At 39.5% G+C, this 16742-nt stretch overlaps 1 non-coding gene across 1 annotated transcript; it reads left to right on the top strand.

The window, feature by feature from the left end:
* Window positions 1-1710: 1710 nt before the first annotated feature.
* On the top strand, window positions 1711-1782 carry TRNAC-GCA. Its single transcript has one exon. It is a non-coding gene; the product is annotated as a tRNA-Cys (tRNA).
* Window positions 1783-16742: the final 14960 nt, after the last annotated feature.

Below are 16742 nucleotides of genomic sequence, written 5' to 3'. Positions count from 1 at the left end.
TCTTTCAGGTTGTCTGGGCTCCCCTGGTAGCACAGACTGTAAAGAATCTGACTGAAATGCAAGAGACCCAGGTTTGATCCCTGGGCTGGTATTCTTGCCTGGAGGATTCCATGAACAGAGGAGTCTGGTGGGTTACAACCCATAGGGTCAAGAAGAGTCAGACATGACTGAGTGACTAACCAAGCAAAAGGTTGTCTAATTTCTTGACATATAGTTGTTCGTACTAGCCTCTTGTGATCCTTTGAATTTCTGAGGTATCAACTGTAATGTCTCAATTTTTAATTTATTTATAATTTTGTTGACTTGGGTCCCCTTTCTTTTTAATTTGTTAGTCTGCATAAAAGTTTGTCAGTTTTGTTTACCTTTTCAAAGAACCAATTATTTGGTTAATCTTTCCTGTTGTTCTTCTCTTTTCAATGTCATTTGTTTCTGCTCTTTATAATAATAATGGTCTTCATTAGTCCATTTCTCTTGCTGACTTTGGGATTTGTTCTTCTTTTTCTACTTCATTAAGGCATAGTTTATTTATTTGGAATCCTTGTTTCTTAACATAGGCATTTATTGCTATGAACTTGCCTCTTAGAACTGTTTCTGCTTCATCCTATCAGTTCTGGTGTGTAGAATTTCCATTTTTGTGTCTCAGGAAACTTGTATTATGTCCTTTTAAAATTTCTTCTTTGGTTGTTCAAGAAAGTGTTGATTAATTTCCCTATGTCTGTGAATTTTCAATTTTCTTTTTGTATTGATTTCTAGCTTCATCTCATTGTGGTCAGAGATTGTGGTATGATTTTAGTCTTCTTGAATTTGGTAACACTTGTTTTGTGGGCTATATATGATCGATTCTAGTATATGTTCCATGTTTATTTGAAAAGAATCTGTATTCCAGTGTTGTTGAATAGAACGTCCTTTATATGTCTATTAGGTCTAGTTGGTTTATTGTTGTTCAGTTGCTAAGTCGTGTCCAGCTCTTTGCAATCCCTTGGATTGCAGCATGCCAGGCTTCCCTGTTCTTCACTATCTTCCTGAGTTTGCTCAGACTCATGTTCATTGAATCAGTGATGCCATCCAACCATCTCATTGTCTGTCACCCCTTCTCCTCCTGCCCTCAATTTTTCCCAGCATCAGGGTCCTTTCTAATGAGTTGGTTCTTTGCATCAGGTGGTCAAAGTATCAGAGCTTTAGCTTCAGCAACAGTCCTTCCAATGAATTTTCAGGGTTGATTTTCTTTAGGATTGACTGGTTTAGGATTGACTGGTTCAAGAGACTCTCAAGAGTCTTTTCCAGCACCACAGTTTGAAAGTATTAATTCTTTGGCACTCAGACTTATGATTCAACTCTCACATCCGTACATGACTACTGGGAAAACCATAGCTTTGACTATACTGACCTTTGTTGGCAAAGCAATGTCTCTGCTTTTTAATACACTGTCTAGGTTTGTCATAGCTTTACTTCCAAGGAAAAATTTGGTCTATATTGTTTTTCAAATCTGCTCTCACCTATTGATTCTCAGTCTGGATGATCTAATAATTGTTAAGAATTGGGTAGTAAAGTCCTCAAATCTGATTGTACAATATTCATTTCTCTTTAGAGCTCTGTTAATTTCTGCTTTATATATTTAAGTGTTCCAATATCAGGCACATAAATATTTATGATTGTTATAGCTTCCTGATATGTTGAACCCTTTCTTGTTATATAATGACTTTTTTGGCTTCCCTGGTGGCTCAGAGGATAAAGCGTCTGCCTGCAATGCAGGAGACCCAGGTTCGATCCCTGGGTTGGGAAGATCCCCTGGAGAAGGAAATGGCAACCCACTCCAGTATTCTTGCCTGGAGAATCCCATGGACAGAGGAGCCTGGCGGGCTACAGTCCATGGGGTCGCAAAGTGTTGGACATGACTGAGCGACTTCACTTTGTTTCTTTATCATTTTGGTTTAAAGTCTTTGTTTTTGATATAAATATAGCTAGCCCCACTTATTTTTCTTTTTCTTTTTGGTTACCATTTGCTTGAAATTTCTCTTTCCATACCTTCAACTTCAGTCTATGTATATCTTAAAGGCTAAGGTGTGTCTCTTACAGGAAGCATATTATTGGATATGACTTTTAAACCATTCAACCTTTCTATATTCTGTACATTTATTTATTTCAATCTGTTTACACTTAAGGTAATTATCTATAGGTAGGAGACTACCACTGTCATTTTGTTAAGTATTGTGGCTATTTTGTAGATCTATATTGTTTTTTAACTTCTTAACCTGCTGCCTTTTTGAGTGTGTGTTTTGACACCTTCTGGTATCAGCGTGCTTTGACTTCCTCACCATGTTCTCTTGTGTAATTAATAGAGGATTTTCCTTGTGGTTACTATGAAGCTTACATAAACCATCTTAAACTTATAATACCCTATTTTAAACTGGTAACTTCAGTAGAATTCATAAATTTTATAGTTTTATCAATCCTTTTCCCCCCATTTTAGGTTATTTTTGTTATATGTTTTTATTACATTATGTTACTTATAATAGATCATTGTAGTTATGGTTATTTTTATTACTATTTTTTAATGTTCAAATTAAAGTTGTGTGTGAATTACACACTGCTATTACCATACTGTATAATCTAGCTATGACTATTTATTTACCACTGCCAGTGAGATTTGTACTACCTTTTTATGTTTTTATGATGCTAATTAACATTCTTTTACTTCTACTCCAAGAACTTCTGGTTATATTTCTTTTACTTTAAGTCTACTGTATTGCCCTCCCTCAGCTTTGGTTGGTTCAAGAAAGTCTTTGTCCCTTCTTTGTTTTGGAAGGACAGCTTCACCAGGTATAGAATTCTTGGGTGAGATTTATTTTCTTAAAATTTTTTTGAGTATGTTATCTCTTTATCTTTTGCCATAAAAAGTTGTTGTTGAGAAATCCACTGATTCTCTTATGGAAGTTTCTTGTATGTGATTTCTTTTTTCTGTTGCTGCTCTTAAACCTCTTCCTTTGTCTTTGACATTTGACAATTATAATGTGTTTTAAGGTAGCCCTATTCAGGTTCAATCTATTTGGGGTCCTATTGACCTTGTAGATCTGGATGTCCATTTCTCTCTCCAGATTCAGTAAATTTTCAGCCTTTCTCTCCATTTCTTTTTCTCTTATATTTGTGGAATTTTCATAATGCAAATATTGTTTCTAGTCATTGTGTCCCATAATTTCCTTAGGCTATCTCTATTTTCTTTTATTTTCTTTTTTCTCCTTTAAATTTGTAATTTCCAATGTCTAATCCTCCAGGTCACTGATTCTTTCTTCTGCATTGTCTAATCTACTTTTTAAATTCTTGTTTGAATTTTTCAGCTCAGTTATTGTAATTTCAACCTAGGAATTCTGTTTGTTTTATCTTGTTTTGATGGTTGCTATTTCCTTATTGAACTTCTTTACTGAATTCCTTATTGAATTTTATCCATGTACTACTTTTGTAATTTGGTTTAGTTATCTGTGTTTTCTTATAGTTACTTGACTTATAGTTCACTTGACTTCCTTAAGAGGATTATTCTGAATTCCTTGACAGTTCATAAATCTCCATTTCTTTATTTTGAAGCTTTATTAGTTTCCTTTGGTGGCATCAAATTTACCTGATTTTTTCTGATATTTGCATCCTTATACTGGAATCTACATACTTAACTAGTGGAGTTCCTCTCCCAGACTATAGGTTTGCTTTGGCAAAGGCAGTTCTTCATCAATCAACTCAGTTTGGGTATTGGGTATGTTTGCTGGCAATATCCTTGGGCATCTGGGCTCTGCTTTTATGGTCTATTTTTGGGTGAGGCAACTATTCAAATGATGATCATGGATGCAGGGAGCAGTCACTGACTGGTAACATTTATCTGTGTTTTCTTATAGTTCACTAGACTTCCTTAAGAGGATTATTCTGAATTCTTTGTCTGACAGTTCATAAATCTCCATTTGGATAGGACTGCTGGTTGGTTCCCTACTTGTGTGGGGCTGTAGGATGGGGTCCACAATTGCCTGGATTCGCTAGATAGGCTTACTAAATGGTCAGGACTGGGTACTCTATTCAGTAGTAAATGGGCCAATGAATTACCTTTCCTGCTCTGGAAGGATGGAAGGACAGGACCCAGGGCCCATACACCTCATTGTTTGGGAACCTGAAAGGGGCCAGAATGTTCACTTAACTCCCTGGTCAGGTGAGACCACCACTTTTGCTCTGAAGATGGAAGCAGCCATTGACTGATAAAATGCCACTGTACTTAGGGCTGTTGAATGGGCTATGCAGCTTCGCATATGCTGCATATTGGTTAGGTTCCCTGTTTGAACAGGCTAAAGGCTATCTTCAGCAATGGGTAGAACTATAAATTACATTCTTTTCCTGGGTACAGTGAGAAAACAGCTCTAAAGCTGGTAAAGCTCTTTTTTTCTTATCTCAAGGTGATGCACATCCCAAGTTCCTTGATCAAACAGTGCTACTGGCTTTGTCCTGAAAACCCATAGCTCTGCCTGCCTATCTCTAGACTCAAGTGCCACTGAGCCACAGGAGTTGGCACCAACTCTTCTGGTCAGATGGGGCCTCTCCACAGTGAGTGGTATCATGTCTCAACTCCCTACTTGGGTGAAGGGGGAGAGGCCACTTCAGGCTACTCTCAATTTCCCAAATAAGCTCTCTAGTTGGGAGGTTCTGGGAGCTACCCTCAGTCTTGGCTATGAATTAATCCCCCTGCCTAGGTGTAATACCAGGGTGTAACACTCCATACCCAGTACTGGCTTTGTTCTGGGGATAATCAACTCTGCCCACTCACCTTTCAGCTCAAGTGCCTCTGGGCCGCACTGCTTCCTGGAGTACTCACCAGCCCTTCCAGTAAGCTGGGGGCAGAAGACACACAGTGAATAGGGCTATGATTGAGCTCCTTTCCTGGATGTGGAGAAACTGAGCTCTAGGTCTGGCAAAACTTGTTTGAGGATCTAAATCAGGCAGATCTTCTCCCAACTCATTCACTCGTCAGAGGTTGCATGACTTGGATCTGCAGATGAGCAAAGCCACTGGTTGGGATTATTACCTGGACTCTACAGGAATGAACTTGGTCTGCCAAGGTCCATGTGCTGGCTGTTCAAGCTCCTCCCCCTTTCTCCTTCACAGTCATATTGCATATTATTCTCCAGTACTCATGGTGCAAGACCAGAAAAGAGCAACCCACAATGCTGGACTTTAGGGATGCTGGTGGCTCCCCTGGGCTATCTTATTCCACTGGAGAAACCAGAGGCTCAGGGACAATGCATCATGTCCTGTTCTCTGTGGTGTATGAGCTGTCGTGGTGTCTGCTGCTGCTGCTAAGTCACTTCAGTCGTGTCCAACTCTATGCGACCCCATAGACAGCAGCACACCAGGCTCCCCCATCCCTGGGATTCTCCAGGCAAGAATACTGGAGTGGGTTGCCATTTCCTTCTCCAATGCATGAAAGTGAAACATGAAAGTGAAGTCACTCAGTTGTGTCTGACTCTTAGCAACCCCATGGACTGCAGCCTACCAGGCTCCTCTGTCCATGGGATTTTCCAGGCAAGAGTACTGGAGTGGGGTGTCATTGCCTTCTCCGGTTGTGGTGTCTACTAGCTCTTAAATTTCTCCAGGATCCATGTCTTGAAACCCATGGATTTCAATTGAAGTTCATTTCCAACTTTTTTGTCATATCCACAGTCTTTCATGATTTCCTTAATCAGCTCTGTCATAAATTCTGTAAAGTCATATATAACATCTGGACAGTTTTCTCTAGCAGGAATTTATTGTTTGTGGCTAGATGGTTTTCACAGACTTTTCAGTAAACAATGGCATCTCCACTGGTGGAGACTTCAAGACTTTCATGATGTTTTCTTTGTCAGGGTTCTCCTCCATGTTGTTGAAAATCCTCTCCATAGAGTAGTATGTGTTCAATTCAGTTCAGTTCAGTTGCTCAGTCATGTTGACTATTTGTGACCCCATGGACTGCAAACATGGCAGGCTTCCCTATCCATCAGCAGCTCCAGGATCTTACTCAAACTCAAGTCCATTGAGTTGATGATGCCATCCAACAATGTCATCCTCTGTTGACGCCTTCTCCTCCCAACTTCAATCTTCCCTAGAATCAGAGTCTTTTCCAATGAGTCAGTTCTTCACATCAGGTGGCCAAAGTATTGGAGCTTCAGCTTCAGCATCAGTCCTTCCAATGAATATTCAGGACTGATTTCCTTTAGGATGGACTGGTTGGATCTCCTTGCAGTCCAAGGGACTCTCAAGAGTCTTCTCTAACAAAACAGTTCAAAAGCATCAATTATTCAGTGCTCAGCTTTCTTTATAGTCCAAATCTCACATCCATACTTAACTACTGGAAAAACCATAGCTTTGACTAGATGGACCTTTGTTGGCAAAGTAATGTCTCTGCTTTTTAATATGCTGTCAAGGTTGGTCATAACTTTCCTTCCAAGGAGTAAGTGTCTTTTAATTTCATGGCCACATGCACCATCTGCAGTGATTTTGGAGCCCCCCAAAATAAAGTCTGTCACTGTTTCCATTGTTTCCCCATCTGTTTGCCATGAAATGATGGGACTAGATAGCATGATATTTTTTGAAGTTGAATTTTAAGGCAACTTTTTCACTCTCCTCTTTCACTTTCATCAAGAGGCTCTTTAGTTCTTCTTTGCTTTCTGCCGTAAGGGTGGTGTCATCTGTGCATCTGAGATTATTGATATTTTTCCCAGCTATCTTGATTCCAGCTTGTGCTTCTTCCAGTCTGGCATTTCACATGATGTACTCTGCACATAAGTTAAATAAGCAGGGTGATAATATATAGGCTTGACATACTCCTTTTCCTATTTGGAACCAGTCTCTTTTTCCATGTCCAATTCAAACTGTTGCTACTTGACCTGCATACAGATTTCTTGGGAGGCAGGTAAGGTGGTCTGGTATTCCCATCTCCTTCAGAATTTTCCACAGTTTATTGTGATCCACACAGTCAAAGGCTTTGATGTAATCAATAAAGCAGAAGTAGATGTTTTTCTGGAACTCTCTTGCTTTTTCAATGATCCAGTGGATGTTGGCAATTTGATCTCTGGTTCCTCTGCCTTTTCTAAATCCAGCTGGAACATCTGGAAGTTCATGGTTCATGTACTGTTTAAGCCTGGCTTGGAGAATTTTGAGCAGTACTTTACTAGCATGTGAGATGAGTGCAAATGTGCAGTAGTTTGAACATTCTTTGGCATTGCCTTTCTTTGAGATTGGAATGAAAACTGGCCTTTTCCACTCCTGTGGCCACTGCTGAGTTTTCCAAATTTGCTGGCACTTTGAATGCAGCATTTTCACAGCATCATCTTTGAATATTTGAAATAGCTCAACTGGAATTCCATCACCTCCACTAACTTTGTTCATAGTGATGCTTCCTAAGGCCCACTTGACTTTGAATTCCAGGATGTCTGGCTCTAGGTGGGTGATTACACCATAGTGGTTATCTGCATCATTAAGATCTTTGTAGTATGTGTAAAGAGTCTTAAAGGTCCTTATGGCCCCTGATCTAGAGGCTGAATTAGAGGTTTTGCATTTAGGGGCCCCACTCCAGTACTCTTGCCTGGAAAATCACATGGACAGAGGTTAGCCTGGTGGGTTCCAGTCCACGGGGTCACTAAGAGTCGGACACGACTGAGCGACTTCACTTTCACTTTTCACTTTCATGCATTGGAGAAGGAAATGGCAGCTCACTCCAGTGTTCTTGCCTGGAGAATCCCAGGGACGGGGGAGCCTGGTGGGCTGCCATCTGTGGGGTCACACAGAGTCAGCCACGACTGAAGCAAGTTAGCAGCAGCAGCAGCAGACTACTTCAGTGCCCCAAGTATTGAACTTATAGGGTTCTGGGTAGCCAGGAGCATGGTCTAATATAAAAATCTAAAGAACTTAAAAAAGCAGCTCCTTACTGTTACTTCTGACTTCAGGGACAAAGCATCAGTGGCACTAATCCAGGAAAACGATTTCATTGTCTAGGCCTTCGTACTGTACAACCAAAAGACTGGCACCCCATGTTTATCTTTTATCTTCAAGGCTTGTGGATTAATAGCTTTTTAGTAATGGGCAATCATGATCAAAAATCTGCTTGCATTTATACAAAACAGTAGAGTTACCCTATCCCTTCCTGTCTTAAACCCTGGTGCTTGCTTCTCTTCCTTATTAATAAATGTCTTTTGTGGCATTTTTATTAAAGAATAGGGTACTTTTGTTTGCATTAAAAAACCTATTCAGGCAGGCAGATATCCTTTCCCTTACATGATTTTCTTAATGGCATTGCAAACTTATTTGCTGTTTTCTTGGTCAGCAGAAGCTCCTTCTCCCACTATCCTGACATTTTTAAAGCCAAAACTCTTTCTAAAGTTATCAAATCATCCTTCGCTAGAATTCAGTTCTCCAGCTTTAGATCCTTCATTCTCATTTTGCTTTAAGTCATCATGGAAAGACTTTACTTTTCCTCATATCATATTAGAATGTATAGGCATGCATTTCTTACAGCAATCTTGCACCCACATTTTTGATACAAGATTGCAAAGGTCTTTCACAAAATGTGTGGGGTTTTGTTCCTATGGCCATAGCTTCAGTGACAGTTTCACGAATTTCCTTTCCCCTTTTTACTTAGCTGGGTTCATTTATCTTGAGATGGTGGGCAACTGAAGCTGCAGACCTCAATCTACAGTGAATATCTGACAATTCAACTTTTTCTTGTAGTGTCATGACTTTTCTCTGCTTCTTGGGAGCATTTCTAACATCATTAGTGGCATTTCATATGGGTCTCATGGTGTTACTCAAGGTTTATGGTATTTCACTAAATATGCTGAAAAAATATGAGTGAATAATGAGAGATCAGTTTTTACCATAATACACAATTTACTGGGGAAATGAACTGCTTACCTGGAGATGCCTAGCATCACTCAGGGTTTTAAGCAGATACATCACTTAAGTTTGCCACAACAGCAGTAGGAGGTAGCTATGGAACTATTACAGGAGTACAATACCTACTGGACTGAGGTCCCAGTCGTGCTAGAGCAGAAAATAGCCATTTACTCTGTGCCAAGCCCTAATTGCTAACTTGTGCTTAGTCACTCAATCATGTCTGACTCCTTGTGACCCCGTATACTGCATCCCACCAGGCTCCTCTGTCCATGGAATTTTCCAGGCAAAAATACTGGAGCAGGTTGCCATTTCCTACTTCAGGGGATCTTCCTGACCCAGGGATCAAACTCACATCTCTTACATCTCTTGCATTGGCAGATGGACTTTTTACCACTGAGCCATCTGGGAATCTCATTTGCTGCTAACTTAAAGGACCACAAATTTTTTAAAAAATATATTTTTATGTTACTATACTCTCGAGAGGTTTGCTGGGTGTCAGTAGATAATCAGAACAAGTTTAATAACATGGAATACCTCTTACAATGAAAACAAAAGCTTAAGAAACAAGTCTCTGAAAACACAAGGAGCCAGGAGTTCTGGAAACCTTAGAAACAGAAACCAATGAAACTCTCTTCTGGACCACTATCACATACTACCATTTTCAATAATTGAGTTACTCTACTCAAGATTAAAATTCCAGGGAGAAACAATATGATTGGAACAGTTTATGGACTGTTTCCATTCTTACATCTGGGGTGGATGTATCACAGCTAAATTATTGGAATAAGCATTAGGAGAGGATTCTTTGATAAAGCAAAATCAAGATTTCCTACCAGATGAAGGAAAAATGCACTGGGGCCAATAAAACAACCACCCCAAAATAACTGCCACCATAAAAAGATTCTTAATTATTACTTTTTTCCTTGACCTGTTTGGTGTAGAGGTAGAGCATGCTTAAAGTCTTTTGCATTGCAAAATGGCAGCTTTCAAAGAGATCTATATTTGAGCTGATTCTTAAATGTGAGGTCTTAAGGGAAAAAAAGTAGCACTCTATTGTTTGAAAGAATGTGAACTTTGTCTATAACATTTAAGCAGAGAGAATTACCCCCATTCAGCCTTTGGAGGAATCCATCCATGTTTCATTCATCTGATCATTCGAAGTGCAATCATATTTCCACAACAGGATGCTCTGTGAGCTAATAACACATGAGGAGTTTCACAGCAGAGGAGAGCACAAAGCAGTTCATCATCATTTGTTTTTGCTTAGGGCCAAGTATCTTTCATTATGTTCAGTGAACCCTCTATATCCATGCTGAGGAGGCCACCATGAGCACAGGGGGCTGGGTTATGAATCAGATCAGTTGCCTTCTGCCTTGAGAAGAGAGAGCCAGAAGTTAAGAAATTCATGTGGATTAGACATAATCAGCATGGATGAGACTAATGTGGATGGATTATCCTAGTTTAAAAGATTCTATTGTGTGGGATTTTAAGGGACAAAGGACAAAGGTTTTATACTTCACAAAATCTACTCTTTTGTTTTTCTAGAATTTTACCTTCTACATTAATTATACCTTTCTCCACATAATCTGTTTTACATATTTTTTAAGGATGGAAATATCCAAACAACTTGTTAACTCTGGATTTAAATGCATCAAATATTTATGAGGGCTTTGCTAAGTGCCAGTTAGGGTGCTAGGCACTGAGGAACAAAAGAAAGCAAGACGTGTGAGGTTTCTGACTCCGTGGAGGTTACATTCTATCAGCAATAAACAAATAATTTTAGATAGGTAGTGATAAATGCTATAAGGAAAATACAGTAGCTTGTGGAAGAGATCACAAGGTTGAAAGGGTCCATAGCAGTCAGGGACCACCTCTCTGAGTTGGTGACAATTCAACTGAGATATAAAGGATCAGAAGGACTGATTTAGAGGGAAAACCTTGCAGATGGCATTTTAAGCAGAGCAACCCGGGCAGAGGGAAGAGCAAAGCCTGCCTGCTGTTGGAAAGCTGCTATGTCTGGAGCTGGGTGGGGACTAACCCTTCATGGCTTGGCAGGCCGTACTAAGGAGTGTGAACTGCAATGAGAGACCATTAGAGTGATTCAAGTGGAACACTTGTGTGGACCACAAGTGTTGTGGTGTGATTAACATTTGAAAAATCACTAGCTGCTGTGTAGAAGGCCAATTGGAGCGGTTAGATTGGAATCAGGAAGACCAGTGAGAACCCTACTTCAGAAATCCAGGTGACATATAGGGTGGCTTAGACTAAGATGATGATAGTGGCAATAGAGAAAAGTAAACAAATGAAAGATCTGTTTTGGAAGTAGATTTGGAGTTGGAGGAAGAGATGGAGAGTAGGAAGGTCAAAGTATGGCAGGACAGGAGGAGGCAAGGATGAGTTACTGACTTTTATTTTAATCACCATGTTGTTAGTTATTCTATTTATTTGGTTGAGGAAGATGTGGAGAAAAATATTCAGGAGAGAATAAAGTCAAGAATTTTATGAGGCTAAATATGAGATGACTTAAGAGATAGCCAAGTGGAGATGTCAAAAAAGAAGATGAATATATCAACCTTGAAGTTTGATTTAAGAATGTAAACATCTATGGGAAGACCTCAAATACAGCATGGAACTATTTTAAGAACAACTGGCTACACTGCCTGCTATTATCTCAATGTTTATGGCACCACAAAATACAGACGTTGAAATCCCAACCCCCCAATGGTGATTATATTAGGAATTGGAGTCTTTGGGAGGAGCTTAAACTATGAGACTGGAGACCGGATCCTTATGAGTGGGATTAGAGTCTTATAAAAGAGAACCTAGAGGGTAGCATTAGTAATAAAGAATCTGCCTACCAATGCAGGAGACACGAGAGATGCGCGTTCGATCCCTGGGTTGGGAAGATTCCCCTTGACTAGGAAATGGCAACCTGCTCCAGTATTCTTGCCTGGAACATTCCATTAACAGAGGAGTTTTGCAGGCTATAGTCCATGGAGTTGCAAAGAATTGGATGCAATTGAGCACACACACAAGAGAGATTCTTAGCCTTTTTGGTTCTGTGAGGATACAAAGGAAAAGTGTGAAAACAGATGAGAGCCCTCACGCAACCACACTGGCATCCTGATCGACAGACTTCCAGCATCCAGGACTGTGATGAATACATTTCTGTTGCTTATCAGTTAATGGGTCTATGGTATTTTGTCATAGCAGCTCAAATGGACTCCAGGGAGTCTCTAGGACAGTTCCTTTTTAACATTAATTGCATCAGACCTAGCGAATTTGATAAAAATTCAGACACATTAGCCCCATATATTGGATCAGAATCTCTATATAGTGATGGCCATCAATATGCATTTCTAGTAACTCCACGGGTAATTCTAATTCCTTTTCAAAATTCAAAGACCTCTATTCTGAGGTATCTTTTTCAGGAAATTTCACTTATTGACTCATCTTTCCTTCAAGTTAGAGATACTTCCTTGAAATTGTTTTTAAGTAATAGAGCAATTATCCACTTTCTGGTTCAGTCCTCTGCCCTTCTGAGACATGAGGAGTAACCAAGTGGACACTGGGAGTTCATTGGGTCCCCTATCTTTGTCCCCTGGTCATGTTCTTTTGTGAATAGAAGTGGTTGGGGGAGACTGAGAAATAAGTTGTGAGTGTTATGTTTTATTAAGCCCCCCACCAGGCTAGCCAGTGGTTAAAGTAAATGAAAGAAAAATTGCAATTCATGTAGCTTTGAATCATAAACTGTTACAGCTAGAAAAGATTTTAGGAACAGTCTTCTGGTTAAGCCAACAGAATCTGTTCATTGCCTGCCTTCTGCATTTATTAAATGGGCACCTTTAGGAGAGCTACTTCACATTTCTGTCTTAGTTTACTCCTCTATAAATGGGGAACATCATAACCCAGTTCATGGGTTTGTAAAATAATGTATTGAAGATTAATACAAAACTACACATAATCAGAAAGCTACATGGTTTTCTAGCCAGACTATGAATGCTATGCAATATAGTCACACTGTAGGTAAGGAAAATAATACAACTCGTTTGATGGCAAATGAGGACTAGAGGTCAGGTTTTAAAGGATACCATCTCCATAGAAATCAAAAATGGATACTGGTTTCATTCAATATCCATTTCTGTGGGTAAACTATAGATCAGTTTGGAGAAGGACCCTTTCTTGATATTTGTTTAAAAGAATAAAATGCTCACCACACTGCTAGAGAGCATAAATGCTTTCAGAGGATTGCCTGGTTCACCGCACAGAGCTCTTGCATGTGAAACATGAGGCCAAGTCCTCATTCAAGTTTGTTGTCTGGGAGAATTTTAGGGTAAGTAGGGGGAAATAGATTCACTCTATGAATATAGTGATCAATTCAGAAAACCAGTGTCAGTTTCCACTGTTTTGGGACATCAACCAAACATCTCTGTTGCCCACTGACTTTGTGAAGTCACAGGAAAACCCCAAAATAACAACACTACTGAAGCTGTGTAAATAACACCCAGGTATAAAGGGAAGCAGTTAAAACTTTGCTGCTTTATCTCTGCCATGAGTCTTTGGGTCTGGTTTTGTGCTTTAGTTATCTAAGACCCTTTATCTGTTCTTTCTCACTTTGCATTTTGATCAGGCTTCCTTATGAATCCTAGAGAAGTCCCATTCTGGGCACAGGAGCTGTAAGATTGAAAATTGGTTTCTAAGGAGCCTCTGAACACTAGCCATGTAATAAATGTCACTGGTGTTGCTGTCCTCCTTGGATGGACTGTCTGTGCCTTATATCTGACAGTTAATGAGCTTCACTAATCAAACTGAGGGACAAATGCTATTTCCCCCCCTCCCCTTCTACCTGACAAGGTGAGGAGCTCTAGCCCTCACCCTGGGAAACTGACAGCACTGAATAGGAGTGGAATAACGAGGAAACCTGGAAGGTTAATTAAGGTAGTACCCAAAAGTTGTTTTTAAATGAATTTAATTAACCTGTGATCTCTTAAAATTAGAATATGTTACAATGAGAATGAAGGCAAATTTTATTATTTTTTTTACACTTCATCGTAGAAAGCAGACATTAAGCAAGTCTCTGGGTAGGAAGTAGAAGGGAGGGTGCTCACTACCACCTGCACGCTCATGCACCCTCCGTTCCTTCAGTTGTGTCCAGATCTTCGCAACCTCATGGACTGTAGCCCACCAGGCTCCTCTGTCTATGGGATCTTTCCAAGTAAGAAATTTTAGCACATGGGCTTTTTCAAATCTGTCTTTATTCTCTGTGTATTTCAGAATGGATGGTTTCCATTATTGAAAGAAGAATTTGTAACATTAATATCTGGTGCTCTTGTCAATCACCCAGGTTTCTGGTAGCATATTCCCTCACGAAATGGATGTGCTAGCCACCTCTCATCATGATTAGGGACAAGTAATACAGTAAAGAAATGCGATGAGAGTATGGCTAAGGGAGGGATTCAGACTGCCCGAGTACAAAATCAGCCTCGTAACTTCCCAGCAGTTGGCCTTCAGCAAACGTACTGAACTTCCTCTCTGTATCTTGCTTTCTCCTGTCTATAAAATAGAGATAGCAATAGAATGCACCATAGGGGATTGTGAGAAAACTTAAAAGGTGCAAAGCGATAATGCATGTGAATTATTGCATACCAAGCCCAGAACATAGTAAGCTCTTAATGAATGCCAGTTGTTTGGCAGGGTTGGGTATTTTTGTTGTTGCTTTTAACATGGGGTCCCTAACACCTGGAAATAGACTTCAACTGATGGGTTTCTTGGGGTCTTTTAAACAACCTTAAACTATGTGCCTACTTTTATGCTGCATGTGTTTTCTTCCTGGAGGAGAAAGTTCAGTTTTATCAAGAACTTCTGAAGAAGTCTACAACCCCAATATGACAAGAATCACTCTCAGAAGACATCAGTTTCAAAGACCTCATTGAATGTTTGAGTGCTGAAGCCAATACAATGCAGTGAAGCCACAGTCTGTCAACCTATTATTGGTTCTTGAACAGTAAAGGCTCCTTCAGGTCACTCTGTCTGATCCCTTTCCATTCTTCTCCCTGGCCCAGCCTGACACAAATGAAAAGGATGCAAAAACAGTACTCTGAAAGTCATCATACCACTAGCAGCTGGAGTGCTGAAGAAAGGCTTCCCATACAAGGTGGGGCTTGAGTTGGAAATTTTAAGAAAAGCCTAAAATTAATGTGAATTGGAATAGGATATGCTATGTGGCACAGATAATCTTTGGTAGTAGAGAATATAGTTTTAAGGTAAAACATAGATGCCCCTTATAAAAAGTTTATACACATACACACACACACACACACACATTTACTTTAATATGGGCTTCCCTGGGGCTCAGATGATAAAGAATCCGCCATCAAAGCAGGAGATCCGGGTTCAATACCTGGATTGGGAAGATCCCCCAGAAAAGGTAAAGGCTACCCACTCCAGTATTCTTGTCTAGAGAATCCCACTGATGGAGGAGCCTAATGGGCTGTGGTCCACAGGGTTGCAAAGAGACATGACTGAGTAACTTTCACTTCACTTTCATACTTTAATATATACATACCTATTTAAAATATAGGAGTGATATTGAATAATATGATCATTTTCATACTAAGACTTCAATGCTTAGTAAGTATTTATGCTTTTTAAGGTGAGTCAAATACTCATATACACAAATACACGTGTATATATACATATATAAAATGAGAACACAGCTGCAATTCAGATACAGCAAAATTAGAAGCATTGAACATGCATAGCTGAAGTTTTAGAAACAGAAGCATATGTGTTTCAGCATTCCTAGAAGGGGAGCTTTATCACCAAGTCATAGAAGCATGAACACTTTTGGAATGTTCTCAAGAAAATGGATGAATGGGCATTCAATGTGACCCACTGAAATCCTTTGGAGACATTAGTGCTGACAGGAAGGTAGTGAATCAGTGTTCATTAGCAATATTACCATGCATGTAAATTTACATAAAAGACTCATACCAGCCATTCCTTCAATACTTCAACTACTCAACAAAAATAATAGAGGCCTTCTTATTTACCAAGATTTGCTGTAGCTGCTAAAGGAAAGACAGTGTACACAAAGTGCAAGACTTGCACTCAGGGTCCCCACCAGATTTTGGCAAAGAGATTGAAGGACCAGCCTGCCTTCTTTTGGTTCTGCAAACAGAGCATCTGCTTTTTCAGGTTAAGGTCTTGCACTTGGCTTGATCTTAGCCTAGGGTACTTTTTCTCCCACATTACACATGTGTAGCTCCTTCTCATGCCTTAGATTTCAGACAATATTTCAGTTCTTCAAAGAAGCCTTTCTAATCACCACACTGAAGTTGGAATACTCCTTACTTAGGAATTAACTATATTAATAATCCTCTTGGAGAGAATTCCTTTTACACATACAAGCATTATGGATAGGTTGAGAAAAGTAGTATGATCTTAGTTTAATATACACTCAAATATTCAATTCATTTACTCAGCTGTGAAGTACTATTTGAGATTACTTTCATAAAACCACAGTAAAATCCTACAACTTTATCCATTTATTAGTTCTAACATTTTTTTTTTTTTTGATGGAGACTTTAGAGTCTTCTATGTATAGTATCACATCGTTTGAAAATAGTTACATTTTTACTTCTCTTTCTATTTGGATTTTTTTTTTTAATTTCTTTTTGTTGACTGATTGCTGTGGCTAGGACTTCCAATACTATGTTAAAAAGAAGTCACCAGAGTAGGCATCCTTGTCTTCTTCCAAAATTTAGCAGGAAGGCTTTCAGCTTTTATGTTGACTATGGGCTTGTCATAAATGCCATTTACTATGTTGAGATATGTTCACTCTATAT

This window comes from Cervus canadensis, chromosome 4, assembly GCF_019320065.1.
Source record: "Cervus canadensis isolate Bull #8, Minnesota chromosome 4, ASM1932006v1, whole genome shotgun sequence".
Lineage (NCBI taxonomy): Eukaryota > Metazoa > Chordata > Mammalia > Artiodactyla > Cervidae > Cervus > Cervus canadensis.
Note: the sequence above shows the minus strand (reverse complement) of the source record. Positions and strands in the feature narration are given on the sequence as shown.